General features: G+C 37.8%; 1 protein-coding gene across 1 annotated transcript in view; it reads left to right on the forward strand.

The window, feature by feature from the left end:
* The first annotated feature begins 553 nt into the window (after window positions 1-553).
* The window catches only part of nrg3a (neuregulin 3a), a 280,899-nt gene continuing 266,137 nt past the window's right edge, over window positions 554-15,315 (forward strand). The window contains exon 1 of the mRNA XM_025060603.1: window positions 554-924. The gene's annotated coding sequence lies outside the window, so the exon portion shown is untranslated. The remainder of the gene's footprint in view (window positions 925-15,315) is intronic.

Below are 15,315 nucleotides of genomic sequence, written 5' to 3' on the forward strand. Positions count from 1 at the left end.
CTGAACACATTCTCTAGAGCGACTTATAATCAGGAAAATAGGTTATATACTGTATACATACAAACGGCATACAAAAACAACCTAAATGTAAATTCAAATAATTTATGCAGATAAAAATAAAAATCATGAGAATGCTGGCATTTCTCTGGCATCTTCAAAGTCACACGAAACGCATAGTAACTGTCGACTTACACAACATTTCCTAACGTCATGACAATCTTTTTTTCAAACCCAATACTAAATACCCTTTTTGAAAAGTGATGCAGTCTCTATATTAATCCACCAAACAAAGAACCCCTCAAAATTACACAGGAAAGTGATTTTAAGTGACTTTAAAATGCGTCAATATTATGACTTGATTATATGACAGTTGGATGTGTTGCATGCCGTAATTTTCTTTTTTTTTTTTTTTTTTTTTTTGTATGTCATATTCAAAGTTAAATTGAGCAACCCTAATTTTGATTTTGGTGCTTTCATTGTAATATAAGGGCTCAGACTGCATTCTTTTTTTTTTTAACCATATGTAATGGCTTTGACTAACTTTGACAGATGCTTTTGCTGTGAGGCCTGAGGGATTTGAGCGTTGGTTTGTTTGTTGGACCTGTGAGTGTGAGCATGCTTGCATTGTTCTCTTTCCAGGTGCTGCAATTACCTGGATGGGCATCACACACCTGTGGCTGAGTCACAGAGTGTGGAGGGAGTTTGCGCACTGCGATTTGTTGGGATTTCTCATTGCCACATGGATGCTCACCTCACGTCCTGGAGTTTTTCACGGTTCACTCTATGTCAGAACGTTACGGAATAAACTTTGTGCACTTAATGGCAGTATCAGTGTTTCTGCTTTTGGGTCCAATCCACTGAGTGCCCAGACGGAGGGATCGTCACAGTTGCCTAACTATCTAGATAAAACATCTGTTCGTAGAGGTAGGTCAATTTTCATATCTTCGTTGAATTTGACCTCTATGCTTTTGCTTTATTGATGTGAGGTTGCCATCATTAATGCTGCATAGCCGACTAAAAATGTGTCATATGTGAAATGTTTCCATGCTTGCAGTTAAAACCTTACCTCCATATTTCAACATTTTCTCCAATGTGTGATAAATAAAAGTTCCAATTATTATTATTAATTATATTTGACTGGAAACGCTAGCTGCATTTAGCTGCCAATATAACCAATGAGAGATCTCAGGAACGTCCCAGATGTGTTGAGATGCAGTTTGCCGCAGCGTGCTGGTTTAGTTAGAGAATCTATTTCGGACAGATGGCGCGTAAATCTCAACAGATCAAATGGCAGCAGATCGGGAAATTAGACGCAGTATAAACATACAACTTCCATCACGACCCAAACATGTGATTTCCCATGATGCCATGTTGGAAGTCAAAGAGCCAAATGGCATTCTTGAAGTGGAAAACCGTGGGATACACCAGTGCTCTTTCACATGTGAGAGGCAACATGTGAATATCAGGGTTTGGAGCATTATTTTGCGCAGCATTGTGTCAACAATAGTTGTCTACAAGAACCATAAAACCCTTTGGGCTTTCACTTCAAAGAATGATCTTCTCTTTTTCTTTGTTGATCTAAGAATACTTTGTATGGCAAAATGTACACTTAGCTCAGTAGTTCTACAATAATGGGTGAGGTACTGGAGGGGTGGGGGGGGGCATGGTGGGCTTCCAATAGAATATGGCACGCTGGACATAAGTGTACAATTGCTGTAATGGTTGAATTATTACAAGCCTTCAATCACTAGGTGGCAGCAACTCATACAGTGGTTTGTACAGATAAGAAATACACATTATTAGGTTTTCAATAGTATTTCAATTTGTGGGGTTGTGGGTGGGGGGGGGGCATAAAAACATTTCTGTCCCCAAGGGTGTGCGTAACAGAATTTAATTAAGAACCACTGACGTAACCGCTGTATAAGAACAGTTCTTTTGTTGTGATGTCATCTCCTGTCCTGCCCATCATGTTGTTTACTGATGTGTTTGTCATTTATGTTAGAGAGAGAGTGTTGAGGCAGAGATTGGTTGAGGCTGTAACAGCGGCTCTGTATAGACTGTTACGTTATATACGGCTGACTATGACCAAAGGTATAAATGGCCAGAACTAGAAAGTAGTTTTAATTCTTGTGTTAACAGCAGATCTGCTGCGACAGGAGGCACCAAGCGGTCCTTTAGAGGCATCAAGTGGTTCCTTTGGGAATTAAACTGAGCATTTTCTGCTTGCAAAGCAGGCCTGCTAACTGCTATACTATGAAGGGGCCACAATTGTTGCGCATAGAGAGCTTCCCCTAATTCCACAGGCTGAAGAAATCTGAGTGGCACACACATTAGGAATGCTTGTTTTGAGTGCTGTTTAAACAGCATGGCAATTCTTGGACTTTTTTCGATGGCACATTACCACGGGAATTTTCAAATAACCTTCTTACTGGAGTATTGAAATCGGCCTAAGGTGGTTCCATTCAAAGTGTATTAAGGCTACTATCGAAAGTCAAACTGCACCAAAGAGTTTTGAGGCCAGAAAAAATTTGAATCAAATAATAATATAATAAATAATAATTATATACTTAACCAATGCTAACATAACAGCAAAATGTAGTTTTCCCAGCGAAATGACCTGGAACGCTGTGTATCGCCAAAGTCAACCTGGACCTAACACTTAAATAACTACAGGACGAATGCAACATTTGAGTAAAGTAGCGAAAAATAGTATAAATATGTATATACATTTATTTAGCCATTTCGTAGAAAAAATCTTTCCTTAAAACACCATCACATTTTAGTATTTGGAAATCCTTACTTTTGTTTCATCGTTCTGTGTTCGAACATGTTTTAAAGTAAAAGTGATGTAAATGAAAAAATTCCGACTCTAATAAAAAATAACAAATTCTGCATGAGTGGGAGAGAGCGACAGCAGTATTTCAAAGGTCTTTTGAAAGGCGCTTTGTCTTGCTCACACTCATACTCATTTCAACACCGAAACCTGTTCTTTTGGTCAGGGCCATGCTCTGAATTCCTTCTTACATAAGCAGTGATTGAAAAACTGAAATATTGGAAGGGAGTGAATGTAGCTGCGGGACAGATAAGGCCAGTTCCCTTTTTTTCAGCTCTGGTATCAGAACATTTAGAAGTCTTCTGGGTAAAGGTTATCAGTTACATCCTCTCACAGCTCAAGTAAATGGCTGTCTCCCTGTCCTTTATAAGCCTTTAATGCTAGATAATATCCCATTGGCCTTCCAACGAAAAGAGGAGCAGTGGTTATTCTATTTTTTATTATTTTCAATTTTGGACAATTACAATGTTACGTCTGTACAATGTCTTCGAGTAAAATTGAAACAAAACAGATTGAACTGAATTTTATTTTAGGGTAGGCTATACTGTACGTTCTTTAGAGGTAAAGGTCTAGAGCACAGGTGTCAAACTCAGTCCAAAAATCTGTCCCATGGTGTAATTATATTTGGCCCGTGAGATCATATCAAATGTGTATTAGAGCTGGACTGCCAGTATATAGCCACTATATACAGGCGGGATTTGTAGTGTTAGCGGTGTATGTGCTATGTTGTAGCACATACAGTTTTGGTTGTTCTTTTGTTGTTGGCCTGTGAAAAAAGATTAAAACATTGAAAGGAACTTGAAAAAGGCTACAGATAAAGAGACATTTTGGACAATTACAATGTTACGTCTGTTGAGTAAAATCTAAACAAAACAGATTGAACTGAATTTTAATTTAGGGTAGGCTATAAGTGTTTATAATATTAAGCTTCGGTTGTTTTAGGGTCAATGTTTCCACAAAACTAAAGTTGGGTTCCAAATGAAAAAATTCTCTATTACAGATCTGGAGAGAAGGGGGAAACATGCACATTTATGCACATCTAAAGCAATGGCGATGTCAAACATATGGCCCGCAGGCCAAAACCTGTCCGCTAGGGGTCCAATGTGGCCAGCTTGATGAATTTTGAAACTAAAAGAGATACACACTTCATGTTCAAGATATTAGTAAATTATATTTTCAATAAATATCAACATGTATCTAACATACTTGTACTTCTTTGTGAAAAAAAACAAGGGAGAAAAACTTAAGGCAAAAATCCAGTTACATTTATTTAAGTACTTCTGAGATTACCTTAGGGCCTAGACCAGACCAAAACTAGCCCTGTGTATATACAGGTTAAATTAAGAATAAAGTATTTTATATTGATCTGCTAATAATATGTTTACATTGCTTGTGAATGTGAGCTTCCCACTTTTTGTTACCATTTAGGCACAGCCGGTCTATGACTCATCCTTTGTGCATGCCGTGTCCTAAATTAACTTCTGTGCAACTCTTGCTACATTTGAGCTGATTCTGATTGGCCTACTTCAAATTTCCCACTTGCAGGTACGGTTTACTATGGGTAGTGTCCTACCCACAGGCAGATGTTCATGTGCCTTTTGATTTTAGTAATTGTTAACTGCAGGTAATCATACAAAAGGTTCTTGAAGTGTTGGTTATAATAATATTAATAATAATAATAATAATAATAATAAACCTGTTTCATAACTGTAATAGATTATGTCCCTCCACTCAATGTTAGCTTGCATATAAGCCTCTACAGTGGATTCTCAGGCGTCCACTGTAGAGGCTTATATGCAACACTGCCATCAAAACCTATTCTTATCATAGAAAATGACATTTTAATAGCTGTCCACTGTAGTGACCGTCATGCATGAAAGGGTTAATTGGGTTTGTTTAGACTTGGGTGGCAAGTCAGGTAACTTGCCACATTGGAATATAACTGTATTTAGCAACATTTCCGTATCTAATGAATCTTTTAGTGAATGCATACCTGCCTTTACACTGTCAGTGTTTCAAGTGTCGCTGCACTCTGTCTCCGTGGATAGGGGAGCAAACATGAACAAGAGTGTCTGAATAGGAAATGTGACACCGAATGAGGACGTCAGGAGTGGCAGACAAGTATGCTAAGTAAGGCAGAGCAGAGAGAGAGAGATGGTGGTGATGTGTGCAGTCAGAGTATCAAATAGGTTGGGAGTGGGTGTGGGATTAAATGAGGGATCAGCTTTGAGCTCCGACTTGTTTGCAATGCTGAAACACTGGCTAACTGATGATGTTAGACAGAAGGAAAAAAAAAAATTATACTAAAGAGTGATATAGTGTTTAGTGTCCCATATCTCCATTGAGCATGTTTTTGGACTGTATGGACTGTAAGACGAGTAGCTACCATGAGAAAACACTAACATCATGCAATGCAATCGTTATCACTGACGCAAAACAATAATCTTCTTACTGTACTATTTAAGTAGTAGGGCAGACCCCCCGGGGGGCTTGGTAGGGGTTGGGAGTGAGAAGCTTCCAATAGAATATAGCACGATGGACAGTGTACCACTGTTGTAATGCCTGAATGATAACAAGCCACCAGTCACTAGGTGGCAGCAACTCATACAATGGTTTGTACAGATAAGAAAAATCACAATTATGGAATTTTCAGCCTTTTCAGTTGGCTTGAAAAGTCAAGACATTTTTTTTTCTGCCTCACGTCTGTATCACTACAGCAGTTGTTGACAATTAATTAAATGTATTAAATTTAAGTAGGGATTTAATGTCCCATTGCAGCAAATGTGAGACATGTAATTAATTGCTACAGACTAAAATACCCAGGAATAACTCACGGTAACTCAACTGCGTCAAATGAAAAAAAAAAAAAAAAAAATGGGGCAACAAATGAAGAAATGCAAATTGATCAGGTGAAACTGACTGCTCGGCAGAGAGTGCTGACAGCAGTTAGCTTGGAGGCATACATCTGTCAGCTCCTGTCCAGGCTCCACTTGGGTCAGGTGTAATGAATGTACCTTTTTATCTTTTCCCAATGCGGTTTAAAAACCAGGCATTCAGAGATTTTTCACCACATTAGTATGACTATCTTCTGTATGTTCCATCCGTTGCTTTATTTGATTTGATACATTTCAACGTTATTATATTTACTCGTGGTTTGTAGTGTGTGTACAAAAAAGACACAAAGTAAAAGTATCAGCACGCCGAATCAAAAACAAATTAGCTTGGTGTTATAGTCTTATTTGTATTGTATTTGTACTAATGTTTTTTTTCCTGGTGCAGTGCTCCTACTGCAAGTGAACCCTGCAGTTAAGAGAGACTGAATAAATACGAGATAAAGTTTAGGGTAGATTGACATCACTTTTTTTTCAGTATAGATGTAAAGAAATAATGGAAATGCCACTCGACAACAAAACAAACAAGCAAAAAAAAAAAAAAAATCACACATTATTCAGATGGAATTTTGTGAATTACACATAAATAAACAAAAAATATTAACAAAATGTATTAAGTAATGTTCATAAAACATGGGACACATTCTAAATCTACATAAGTATTTGAGACAGCAATTACTAAGATTTTGTTAATTACATTATCATATAGTATATAAGTAGAAGAGGCAGATCAGTCCAGTGTCAGTGTATAACACCATATTCCTGACACGCTCACTGAACAACGCCCGAGGTGTGGAAAGGCTATTCTTGGCTCCCATAACGCTGTGCCGCCCTCTCAAAGTTTGATTGACAGCTGAGTTTGAGGGTGGGCCTCGGAATGATTTGTCAATCAAGCGCCCCCACTGCTTTTGTTGAGCAGAGTGCAAAGAACCCCGAGTATTTTTTAAGGGTTTTATATGATTCAACTTTACTCTTTTATTACTTTTGTCAGATATAGAAACTACACAGTCTGATCCTATATAAATAAAAAAAATATATCATAGTAAATGAATTAGCTGTGCATCAGAGGTGGGACCAAGTCATTGCTTTGCAAGTCATAAGTAAGTCTCAAGTCTTTGCACTCAAGTCTGAGTCAAGTCTCAAGTCAAGACAGGTAAAGTCGAGTCGAGTCCAAGTCAAGACTAAAAAGTGTCAAGTCAAGTCCCAAGTCCTTACGTTTCTGTTTCGAGTCCTTTTAAACAAAATAATAATATATTTACACAGATCACTTTGGGTTTTGGAGAAAGTATCGAGTCTTGTCGAGTCAAAGGGCTCGAGTCCAAGTGAAGTCACGAGTCATTGATGTTAAAGTCCAAGTCGAGTTGCAAGTCTCCTTACATTTTGTCAAGTCGAGTCTAAAGTCATCAAATTGATGCCTCGAGTCCAAGTCATGTGACTCGAGTCCACACCTCTGCTGTGCATTAATAACAGTTCCAGAGATAACATCTCATCTTCGTTGTTTTAAAGGTCTTAGTATTGACGACAATATATGAAGCACAGGAAGATAATGTTTTGAATTTCTAAACAACATCCACCCATGATGAAAACCCGCACGTGGATACACACAGACAGCCATTGACCAAATTGTGGCTAGACAGTAACAATAATTATGTACAACAACCCTTGGGGGGAATAGCAGTACATAGTAATTAAAAAAGAATTAAAAGTGAAGAAAAAACTACAAAAAAAGGGATAGGGTGTCAACTCAGAAATGATTGTTTTGGGTTTCTCATAAAACTACAATTATATTATAATTTTTCAATAGTGTGTCTAATCTTCTCTAGCCTCGTGCAAGAAATCGTGTCTCCGAGCAGATATGAATGGGCGGGAAGAACTGGATCCTTCCACCTTAAGAGAGATTGCCGAGTGAGCTGATGGCAAAAACGCAGAAAGTTACGTATAATTCGAGGCAAATCTGGAACTATCCCAAATTAATAAATTCTAGACCAGGAGTTAGACGATAAAGGGTCTCTGGCAAAGTATGGAAGACCGATGTCCAAAAATGACTTGAAGAGTAAAAAATAGTGCATGTTTTAGATATGGGGATGTGATACAACACTTAGCATGAGTGTTTGTCTAGAGCAGGGATGTCAAACATCCGGCCCGCGGGCCAAAACAGGCCCCACTAGAAAGTTCAGTTCGGCCCACTGATGAAGTTTGAAAGTGGAAATATGCACGAACACTTCATGTTTGTGATGTTTAGTCAAATTGTATTTCATGAAATATTAATAATTTCTAATATACTTGTACTTATTTGCACAAAAACAATGGGGGTAAACACTGACCTACTGTTATTTAAGGTAATTATGTTATGATTGTACTGGTTCGGCCCACTTGACATTTAATCAAGCTGTATGCGGCATCTGATCCAAAATGAGTTTGACACTCCTGGTCTAGAGCTGAAGAGTAGGAGTGCATTTGATCAAGTATCGAGTCACGTAAGTCCTGTATAAAAGTATAATTCAGATCTTGTTTCAAAGCCATTTCTATGGCTGCCATGGAAGAGTACCTCGGATTTAAAAAGGGCTCTTATAGATAAGACATTATACCTCAGCCATGGGATTAAAAAAAAAGAAAAAAAAACCTAACCTGCAGATCTGGGCAAAAAAGGGGGTTTTGGCAATGGCAAACCTTTCTTCTCAATCGAGAAAAACAACAAGCAAAACAATTACTCCTGTATAGATCATTCCCAAATCCCGAATGTGCCATAGGCCACTGAAAGAGGAAATAGATTGTTAGTAGCAATGGGCCTTTCCCTAATTTATTTTTTTGAATAAATTACTGGTCTCATCATTAAGGGATATTTAAATGCATCGTTTCTCTACAAAAGACTTCCTCTTCTAGCTCTGGAAACTGTGCTTCCTGTCTCATTGATTACCTGCTCTTTCCCATCTGTGTTGTATAACACTGCTTCCATTCAACTCTTTTTGTATATGAACTATGCTTACCGACCACCATTTCATTTTGTGTGATTGTTTCCCTTGAGCCTAATAAACAGAACTTAGGTGATAAGAAAATGCAACTTTGACACCTCCCCCCGTCAGACTCCCATCAGTTGAGATAAATAATGACACCAGTCCCAAGCCAGTACGGATCATTATCCTATACCACCTTTGACCCCAGGCTATCTGTACGAAGAGCAGTGAATTTGGTTGATACTATTGTTACTGAAGTGATTGGGTGAATGCTCAGGGATTTAGTCCACAATACAAAACAAAAAACTAGTATGAAGAAAACAGGAAGAAATTTATTGTTTTTTAGCATTTTATACATTGCAATAATCAAGCTCTCCTAGTGAGAGTTTTGAGCATTTGGACTGGAACTATAGTAGTTTTATCAACACCTTCAGATAGGCTGCAAAGAAAACTGTAATTGGTTGTTGAAGGATCTCACCAGTGACCTAAGGTGGGCCAGGACGAACTCTACCAGCACAAGAAACTGCCTACTATATGTGATGTTTTATAACACAACTTGTACAGAGGATGGTAGATGATACAGAAGAATCAAGTTCTTCTGCATATAAATCGCCTGTGTTCATCTACTTCTCTTCTTAAGGCCATCTATTTTATGTCGTTATCTTAAAGCAGGGGTGTCCAACATATGGCCCTCGGGCTGAAACTGGCGCGCTTCAGGTTTCAATTCGGCCCACTTGATTAATTTTAGAAATACACAAACTCTTCATGTTAAAAAAATGTTTTATATATAAAATTGTAATTATAAAAATTGTAATTATAGATTATATTTAAAGCTATAAAAAATATATTTTTTTGTCTCTGAACCCTAAGTTAGTACTTCAGGTCAGCTTTCTTTGTGTAAGCCAGTGGGGTCAGGGGGTTACTGGCTGTTGTGGGGTGGGAGCACTGCAAAGACAGACAAAATAAAGATCAAAGCTGGACATTGAAAATAAACCAAGGAGGTCAGTCCCACAGCTGCAGCCCTGATTCAATAACCCCCATGGCACAAACCAAAACGCACACAGAAGCCAAAGGATGTCTTTAAGGAAGCAGATTTATGGTCCTTGCAGTAAAATCACTAAAACAAGCCTGTGTTGCTAACAGCATATGACAATCACTAAGACAATTACAGAAAAAAGGAAGAATAAAAATACTAGCCCAGGCAGGGGCAGACTAAGGCTCGGGGGACGGATGCGGCCCGTTCAGCTTTTTAATCCGGCCCGCCAAACTTTTCCAAATTATAATTTGTTTATATTATCATTATTCTTCTGCCTTTTCCCTGCAATACCCATGTTTACCCAATAGATGGCGTAGCACTTTAGCCTTTATGCATGATTTATCTTTATCTTGATCTATGATCGCGTGTCATAAAGTTTGCCCAAAACTGTACTCACTATGATACATTGATACATCATATATGATATATGATACATCACACTTAACTCAGTGGTTCTCAATTATTTTCTATAATGTCCCCCCTTGGGGCTCCCGCCAACCCACACCCCGTAGAATTGAAATACTGTTGAGAACCTGATAACATGTATATTTTATCTGTACAAACCACTGTATAAGTTGCTGCCACCTAGTGGCTTGTTATCATTCAAGCAGTGGTACACTTATGTCCAGTGTGCCATATTCCATTGGAAGCCCCACTATTTGAGAAGTATTGCCTTGACTCATGATACAGCTACATTTTTAATCAAACGGCAAAGTATTTCTGGCTATTTTCCCTCTCTTATCCCAACACTCTGCAGCCCCAACCCCCAGTCCATGGTTCAACTGGTACCGGGCTGCAGAGAAATAATTATTCATTTACTTAATTTAGAGGGAATCCAGTCATTTCTATTGACTTGAGTCATTTAAAGCTTATCCAGTTAAATTTATCTTTCAGAGTCCAATACTAGCAGATTAGAGTCTAAACGATCTTTTATTTATTTACCTTCTTAACCATCTTTACCTCAACCATGTAATGATCCTTTAAACCAAATGTTCTTAATTAGTTTTGGACACGCCCCCCCTCCCCCCCCTCCCTTGGGGTAGTTTTGGCCACGCCCCCCCTCCCCCCCCTCCCTTGGGGACAGAAATGTTTTCACGCTCCCCGTGCTCCTGGATCAACACTCCCACGACTTGAAATACTATTGAGAACCTAAAAATATGTATTTTCTTATCTGTACACTACTATATATGTTGCTGCCACCTAGTGACTGGAGGCTTATTATGATTCATGCATTAAAGCAGTGGTACACTTACTGTATGTCCGGCGCGCCATATTCCATTTGTACCCTGGCAACTCACTCCCCTCCTATTTGAGAAGAACTGCTTTAAAATGAACGGGGTGGCACTACCATTCCTCAGTACCGACCAGTACCAACTGACCGATCCATTAAACAAAACAGGTTGGGGATCGCAGCTCTAAACAAAAAATAACAAGGCTTCTTCTTTTTCTTTCGGCTTTGTCCCTTTTTTTTTCAGGGGTTGCCACAGCGAATCATTGATTTCCATCTCTCCCTGTTCTCTGTATCTTCTACTCTGACTCCAACTATCTGCATGTCCTCCTTCACTGCATCCATATATCTCCTCTTTGGTCTTCCTCTTTGTCTCCTACATGGTAGCTCCATCTCTAACATTCTTCTACCAATGTATCCACTGTCCCTATTGCTACCGTCTGAAAAAATAACAGGGCTTACATTTAGAAAAGTTGCCTTTTAAAAAGCTGAGTTTGTATATACTGTATAATGTGGTGACACATTTATTTTCTACTATGTCACATATGGTCATCATTGAGAGATTAAAAATCTTGTTGATTATGGCAACATTTAAAGATCAGCAACAGAATTTAAGCAATACTGATATTTTCTTGAATAATTCACGCATTTAAAACATATAAACCAAAACAAAATATCGTTAAAAATATATAATCAATTTCAAATCAATACATATCTATAGATATAGAGTCCTACAGCAATTTTCGGCGACTGTTTAGGATGTTTTTTGATTTATATTTGATTTGATTTTTTTTTTTTTTTTTGTGCTATGCCAATTGTAACCATTCTGTGCTGTCAAAATAGTCCAACTGTGTTTTTTTTTATTATTATTATTTTAAACAGACCTTTTGACTCAATTAAAATGGCAAGAGAGTGAAACTATTTCAGTTCTTCCAGTCTTACTTGTGATTACTGCCGCTATTAAAACACTGCTTTACCTTTATCTCCACCTTCTCCTTGGTTCACTTACCATGATCGTCTTGTGGAACATGCTGAAAGAGCCCTTTCGTTTACCCCTTAAGGGTAATTAAGTAGGCGGTCTACTCATGTCAATGAACAAACCCCAAGTGTTTCTCCCCTTCATTAGTAAAACTTTGACATTAAAGGAAACCATGGCAACTGCCACAGAACCCAGCAATGGCTGTATCATATGAGGAGGAGCCCAAGTTTAAGACTTTGCGTCTTGTTTGAGGATCCCACGCACTTGAAGTTAGAGCCACATATATTTTCAGGGATTAATATATGAGAATATTGCCGATATTGCGTAAAGGATGCCATCTACCAAGAAACATTAAAAATGTAAACATGACATTTATCTTTATAATGTCATTAGTAGGGCTGTGACTTTAACTGTGACTGTGTACTAATTTCAGACTGGGGATGGTGTATATATATATATATACATATATATACATATACATATATATACATATACATATACATATATATACATATACATATATATACATATACATATATATACATATATACATATATATACATACATATATACATATACATATATATACATATACATATATACATATATATATGTATATATGCATATATATATATATATATAGAGAGAGAGAGAGAGAGAGTCAAGTATAATAAAAAGTATAGTCATTTAATCTCAAAGTACTCTAACATATAGTGTATATTTAAAAGTTGTACATTAGTAAATATATATTTATGGTTTTCAATGAAGCTAGATCATTTGTGCCTGGTCATTTTTAAAAGTAGCTCAAAATCTCCAATCACACTAGAACGAACTACGAATAAGTGGAAGTTTATACACATGCTTTAGATGTTTCTTTATAAAAATCAATGTGTGATGTCATGAGAAAAATTGTATATACCCACTTTTTGTGTGATAGTTCTGTAGTTAAATGTCTTTAAATTGACTTTGCTTCTCCTTTGCATTCTGGTCTTTTTATTCAATCTGCATATAACACCAAAGACATCAGTTTCCTGAATCACCACTTTGGTGTCAGTGTTAAGTTCTGCTGAATCAATACAAATGCAGGCCAACCATTTCGTCCTCCCTTCCACTGTGACCTAATAATAAGCCCTTAGAGTAAAGACCAAAAACATTAACTATAAAATGGACAGAACAGCATTGTCAGAGGTCACTCAAATTTTAGTCAGCTGTTAGCAGATTTGTTTGTGTTTTCATTGTATTAGGGGAAAAAAAATGAACACTGAAAATCCTACAATATATTTTTTCAACCACATAAACAGTCTGCATTTAACACAACAAAAACGAATTCTATTTATTTTATAATATAATAATATAATGCTGTGTATTGAATATAATTTTACTTTTTTTACCAGACATGTGATACATTTAAATATAACATATATATGTTTAATCGTGACCACTAATAAGAGCATCTGTTAATTATGCTCTCAATTTTCTTTTTTTTTTTTTACTATGTCATTTATTGTGTCATTTTTGTCTTTGAATAAATGCATAGAATTTCGACTGAAATTGTACATTCAGTCAACTTATAACTTCTTGGAAAAACTTTATTTTTATAACAAACAACTTGCCTGGAAATTAGACTTTCAGATTTATAACAGATTATTTGAAAATATTCCCCAAAATATATTTTTTTGATGAATTACCAATGTGTTCCACCTATGTCTTGTTATTCGATCCATGTTTTTCCTACCCTCAGGGTAGTTTTTTTTTTTTATCTTGAGGTCCAGGTAGCATCATTCTGTCCAGTAATGGACAGCCCCCTGATACTGTTTAACAGAGGGCTGAAATGCAACGAGCACAAAGAGTACTGTACTGTATGAGTCTTGATGCCTACAGTACAATGGCATTTTACTCTTCATTCTGTGTTCAGTTCTCACAAGTGAATTGTATTCAGTACAATACCATTTTTTGTCATATAGCGTATCCAGACTTTATGTCATTTTTAACCTAATAAAACAGACAAATACTAGCCATTTTATACTTTAATTTATATTTTTCATAACATATTAGTCATAACAAGTGATGATGTCTAGTAGACTTGAAAATAAAAGAGAAAGTGAAACCTTCCACACCCAAGTGCATTTCCGTAAACCATCAAGCCACCAGTGCCTCCCTCTGATCACATGGTGTCACTGCTCTCTTCTGGTCAGGCCACCGATGGTCACGTGACATTTATGTGACTAACCGATTCTCAATAGATTGTGTGAGTATCGGTACCCGGTTTATACTTGCAAGAATGCATATTTGGATAAAATGGAATGGCTACTCCTTTCACTAGTTCTCACTGTAGTCAACCAATGAAGCCAACCGACTCCGATTCTGTTGGCTGTTTTCTGTGATAAATAAAACAACAGGAGGAACAGAACCAGTTCAGGATCCAAGAGTACAAATTTGTTATTAAAAAACTCCCATCACCTCTCCTCCAAGCAGAAACAATTCTTCTGCATTTCATTATCAGAGTAGAGGCTTAGGGGACAACAAATCCCCCATTCCTTGAATTTGTTCTTCCATACCTCTCCTGCCTTGCTCTCACTCATGTGACGTCATGTCACTAGAATGGCAGTGACCTCTGTCTTCCACTGTAACAGATTGAATAGCCCTATGAGTATCCCCGTTCTGAGGTCAACTGATGGCTGACCGCCATTGGTCTCCTGCTATCTCTAACCAACAAGCTTTTCTCAGGGGACATGCTTCCCCAATAGCTGTGTAAGTAACATTCAGCTGTGTTAACCCGTTTGAAGCTTAAAGTCATAAACACCTCATCTGTCAGACTGAAACTTCCCCCCTCCATGGACGACAACCCAACCTCCCATGCCTCTGCTGAGTGCCTGTGTAGCTGTCACCGCCCATGTCTTCTTCTCTTTGGCCTCCTGTCAATCTTCCCCGCCGGATTCGATCTCCACTGTTTGTATGACCGTTGATGTGGCCCTAGGTTTCAATACCTTGAGGACTAGGAGGAGGATAGCTGATAGGGACATTCTTGGATGCCCTGGTGCCACATCCTGGACCAGGCGCGGACAAAATATTTGGACTCACCGGCCACAATTGTCCTAAAATTGAACAGGGGAGCCCACACCTGACCTGCACCCTATCGTATTCATGAATTTTACAAGGATTTTCCTGGCAAGCCCAGGGCATCAGGAACATCTCTAATTACAGTGGGGCTTCAAGATATGAGCTATCCGAAATACGAGTTTTCCAAGTTACGAGTAAGCAACTTTTGTAAGATTTACTTACCAAAAATCTTACGAAGAAAAATCGAAGTACGAGTGCTCAATTTAGCTCCAGTTTTTGCGCTCACTGTCCCTCGCTGGGTTATTTTACCAATTGCTTTGTTTCTCTCTTTCCC

This window comes from Cynoglossus semilaevis, chromosome 12 (genome assembly GCF_000523025.1).
Source record: "Cynoglossus semilaevis isolate Cse_v1.0 chromosome 12, Cse_v1.0, whole genome shotgun sequence".
NCBI lineage: Eukaryota > Metazoa > Chordata > Actinopteri > Pleuronectiformes > Cynoglossidae > Cynoglossus > Cynoglossus semilaevis.